Here is a 5,604-nt window from a genome sequence, read left to right as displayed (position 1 = left end):
CCATTCAACAAACAAATATCAAGTGCCAGGCACTGAGCTGGGTCAGGGGATATAATAGTGAATGAAATAGAACAATGGTCCAGCCCACATAGTGTTTGAGATGGATCCTGATCAACTGTTGACACAAACAAATCTAAATCTGTAATAATAATGAGAGGGGAAATATGGCATAAAGTTAAAAGCGGTATTTGCCCTAGGCCAGACAGTCAAAGAAAACGTTCCCAGAGGAGGTGATGCTTGGGCTTCGGTCTGAAGGAGAGGTACAGGGAACTAGGTGGGGGGAGAGAGGATGCTGGCTAATAGGGGGTTCGAATGTTCTTGAGTGGAGGGGGGCCTGTGCAAGCCGCAGTAGCAGAATGTAACAACACAAGACTTGAGACGAAGTGTGACATGGTACTATGGCTGGCTACCTTTCTTGTAAGCAAGACAGGAAATAAGGAACTATGCCCACGTCTGTTTATTTGCACAAACGCACCCCCCCCCACACACATATGTGAGAAACCGGAAGAATAATGAGATTGGTTACCTACAGTGAGTCAGGAGGAATGGAGTGGAAAGAATGGGATGTAGGGAATATGGGAGTAGGAGACATGTGGGGGAGCGACAGGTCTCGGAGTGTAACTTTTTATGTAGTTCTGACTTTTAGAACCATGTTTAGTGGTACATACTCTAAAAGTAATAATTTAAGTTATAATTATAATGATATATAATTATAAGATTATAATTTAAATTTAGTAATTTAAATCAGCCAGGATGTTGGGGAGGGAGAACCCCAAAAGAAATATAAGCAATAACTATGAACCTAACTGAACGGAAATGAACTACAAATCACAAACTAATTACAATGAACAATACAACTGATTGAAGCGGATGAGGAGGAAAAGAACAAAGTCAATATAATTTTGGAACACAGTATTTTAACTATATGTACTAAGATTAAATTATATTTGTTTAGCAATTGTGAAGCTATGAGTATGCGAAGATTGAACAAATAAGTAAAATAAAGCAAGCAGGACTGGTGGGATAAACACTGTGACATTGGCCTGCAATCAGAGGTATCGGTATGAAGGTGTGTGCCTGCATATACCTCCAAACTCCGTCTGCAGAGACGCCGTAGAAGCACCGACGCCCCAGAAGCACCGAGGCCCCAGCAGTAGAAGGATACTTAGTGCTCAGACCTTGGGTTCTAAATACTATTCTCCAATAAAAGGAATTGGGGTTCCTTGAATTCCTGGGCTGGATCAAGACAAATCAAGTTGAGCCTGGAGATCCCCTGTGATGCCAGAAAGTGAAGAAGTGCATGAAAAGCCATAGGGACATGAAAGGCCACAGGAAGGGTTCCCAATGGCCAAATATGGAACCAAATAGGGAACAACCTGAGTAATGAAAAATGACAGCAGTGGGTAGTAACCCATAGAAGATAAAGTCCGTGAGTCCATTCTAATAAAAATAAATAATTAAATAAACGAATCAATGGGGGAGAAGGGACAGTTCTTCCTTTCAGAATTCCATTAATAGTGTGGAAAGAAAGACGAGAATTACCACTAGACAAATACTAGAGTCGTAATAGTTTCAAGCAATAACCATCAATGGATGATAAAACTAGTGGGCAAGAGTATGAAGACCACAGCACTCACACATTCTCACAGTATCTTACTATAAGGTAGTTGTTCAGTATAAAGGGAAAAATACAGTAACTTACAGTGAAGAAATCTGGTTGACCCCACCTTAGCCATGTGACCAAACTCAGCATCCCCAGTAACAAGCGATACTGACATCAGGAGTCTCCTGACAGGATGCACCAAGGACGGCACAACGTCACTCCTATGGTATTCTTGCCAAAAAGGCATTATCCGGATTTAATTGTGAAGAAAAATAAGAAAAAAAATACAAATTGAGGTGCATTTAAAATAAACGTCCAGTGCTCTGTCGAAGTCACAAATGACAAAGACAGAATGAGGAAGTGTCCCAAATTAAAGGACACTAAGACATGACAACTTAAAGCAATGTGGGATCTTGCTTCCCCCTAAAAAAACCGCTAATGGGATAATTAATAAAATTTGAATGAGGGGCACCTGGGTGGCTCAGTGGGTTAAGCCTCTGCCTTCGGCTCAGGTCATGATCTCAGGGTCCTGGGATTCAGCCCCGAATCGGGCTCTCTGCTCAGCTGGGAGCCTGCTTCCCCCTTCTTTCTGCCTGCCTCTCTGCCTACTTGTGATCTCTCTCTCTGTCAAGTAAATAAATAAAATCTTTTTAAAAAATGAGGTTTGTAGATTATCAAAGTTAATTTTCTGGGTTTTATCATTGTATTGTACTCAAAGGTAACATTTGGGAAGCTGAACCTTTTGGATTACTTTTGACACTATTTTTGTGAATCTGAAATTATAATTATTTTTATAAATTTTTAAAATATTTTATTTATTTGACAGACAGAGATCACAAGTAGGCAGAGAGGCTGGCAGAGAGAGAGGAGGAAGCAGGCTCCCTGCTGAGCAGAGAGCACGATGCGGGGCCTGATTCCAAGACCCTGGGATCATGACCTGAGCTGAAGGCAGAGGCTTAACCCACTGAGCCACCCAGGCGCCCCTATTTTATAATTATTTTTAAAGGTAAAGTTTAATATAATGCAAAAGAACTATGATGAACACTTTTGTTATTAAAATCCAGCATACTTGGGGCACCTGGGTGGCTCAGTCAGTTAAGTGTCTGACTCTTGATTTCTGCTCAGGTCATGATCTCAGGGTGGCTGGGATCCAGCCCTCTGTCAGTCTTGGTGCTCAGGATTGAGTCTGCTCGTCCCTCTCCCTCTGCTACTCATCATGCTTGCACACACTTTCTCTGTATAGCTCTAAAATAAATGAATAAGATCTTTAAAAAATAATCCAGCATACTTGTCAAAAATAAATGACGAAGATTGAGAAGTAGGCAGGTCAGATCATGTCAGGACTTGGTAGCCATGGTAAGGGATTTAGGACTTGAACCTTCAGAGCAATGAGAAATGACTGAAGGGTTTTCAGAAGTGGTTGGGAGTGGGTCAGTTTATCAGTGAGGGTCCCAACGGGAAGCAGACAGCCCACCCGAAATATGATAATCTAAGGCAGATTTATTTACAGGAGACTATAAAAGTATGGGTATAGGGAACCGTCCAATTAAAGCCAACAGGTGGGTGGGTTAGAGCAAGAAAAGGGAACTCAGGCTGACAATGAGTGGTTAGCCAAAGAGGGTCAAATCATGGAAATAAGAGAATAAAAGAGGGAGGTAATTAACAATGTCAAAGAATGAGATTAGAGCTGAAAAATGGTCTTTGGTGATAGTCACGTAGTCAGTCTGTGACTTTGGTGAGAATGGTCTCAATGAAACAGTAATGGAGAGGGGCCCACCAGAGTGACAGAGAATGACAAAACAGAGGAAACCCTTTTGATATGTTTGGCTGTGGTGTGGAGGGGAAACATAGGACACATATCGTGTGTCTATGATATCAACGTATCTCTAAGAAAATTTCCAATTATCCACTGTGAAATCAGGTGAAACGGTGGGAACGCCTTTAACAAATTCTCCAAAGCAATACAACTACAAAGAATGGCTCTTTGTGGGTCTTATCTTATGTATAAAATGACTCAGTTAACAAATCATAATCAAACAAAAATGCTCAACCTTAGTGCCCAAACAGCACCTGTTTTCCAAATCCAAACATGTTGATCAAAAAACCAGAAAGGTTCTTAAGGTCACAAGTCGCAATGATATTGACATTTTCATTTGAGAGCACTCAGGCATGATTTAGGGGAAAGAAAATGTGATAGATAGCATTTCTAGTGCCCCAAGTATATGTCTAGACATAAAATAAAAGTTTTTTAAGATTTTATGCATTTGACAGATAGAGAGAGCATAAGCAGAGGAAGTGGCAGGGAGAGGGAAAAAAGGGCTCCCCACTGAGCAGGGAGCCTGACCTGGGGCTCCATCTCAGGGTCCTGGGATCATGACCTGAGCCGGATGCAGACGCTCAACCCACTGAGCCACCCAGGTGCTCCATAAAATAAAAGATTTAAAGACAATTCTTTTGTGATGCTTTGTCTTTAGGAAAAATAGAACACACGAACACAGCAATGTTTTATACACCTAGATGGCACTGACTTTCCCCAGAACATAGCAACTTTGGGGAAAAATCAACGCTTTCATAACAACTGCAGTTGCTTTTTATTCTAGTCTCTTAATCAGGCTAGTTTCTAGAATCCTGCTTCCAGAAGGTTCCTCCAGGTTCCCGGGGGGGTTTTGCATGTTTGTGCTGGGTGCTAGATCCTACTGTTCTTGCAAAAGTTTTGAGGAAAGCTATACCCCTTGATCTCTCTGGTCACCACCTGCCTTGCCAGCGACGCTTCCTACCATCATTCATAGCTACCGCTATGTGCTGAAAGTTTTGCTCTCCTAATTTGTAGCCCTTTGAGCCCACCTTAAATGGTCAAGCACTTTAAAAATTTTAGAATTACAGTCCCACTGAGCAATCTGACTTCCTTCATGATTATAGCAAGGTGGTCAAGGTCACTACCCAGCTTCCCATGGTTGTTCCCCTCACCGCAAATTAAGATTGCCTGCAAATTCACCTTCTTGCTCTCTGAGCTTGTTCTTTTCCATTCTAAGTCAGGTTTACATTCGTTTGCTGGACCATTAGTCATAAAGTCTCCATCATTATCTCTTGCAGGGCAGTCACAAGAACCCGGAGTTCCTGAGGGAAGGTTTGCAGGTGAAACTCCCCAGCACAGCCCTACTTGCTAGATTACCGCTTTTCTATCCTTTTTTTTTTTTTAAGATTTTTATTTATTTATTTGACAGACAGAGATCACAAGTAGGCAGAGAGGCAGGTAGAGAAAGAGAGAGGAGGAAGCAGGCTCCCTGCTGAGCAGAGAGCCCAATGCGGGGCTCGATCCCAGGACCCTGAGATCATTACCTGAGCCTTTTTAAAGCAGAGGCTTTAACCCACTGAGCCACCCAGGCGCCCCTAGATTACCACTTTCAAAAGCTGTTAGTTCTCAGAATTAAAAGTTTTTGGCTGGGCAATCCTCATTCCATAAGTACACACTTAGAATAATTTGTAGTTATCTTTTTGAACCTATTTCTCCTGAAATTTGGTTGAAATTGGCCTGAAAGATCAAATTAGATTATACACAGAGGCATGAAATTTTCATCTCTTCATTCCATTGGAAGTCAAGTGAAACACAGAAGTAGTTATTACTGAATCACCCTGAAATTACAGCACTTAAAAATGTATTTTTAATAACTGAAAGGTTTTTTTTCTCTAAAATAAATACACTTGTTTGGGGGACTACTTTTTAACCAATTCCATTACATTGTTCTTAGATTATTTTTTTATACCAATACTTTATTTTATTTTTTTTAAATATTTTATTTATTTGACAGAGAGAAATCACAACTAGGCAGAGAGGCAGGCAGAGAGAGAGGAGGAAGCAGGCTCCCTGAGGAGCAGATAGCCCGATGTGGGGCTCGATCCCAGGACCCTGGGATCATGACCTGAGCCGAAGGCAGAGGCCTCAACCCACTGAGCCACCCAGGCGCCCCCCAATACTTTATTTTTTTAACAGATAGAATGAG

This window comes from Meles meles, chromosome 5, assembly GCF_922984935.1.
Source record: "Meles meles chromosome 5, mMelMel3.1 paternal haplotype, whole genome shotgun sequence".
Classification (NCBI taxonomy): Eukaryota; Metazoa; Chordata; class Mammalia; order Carnivora; family Mustelidae; genus Meles; species Meles meles.
Note: the sequence above shows the minus strand (reverse complement) of the source record.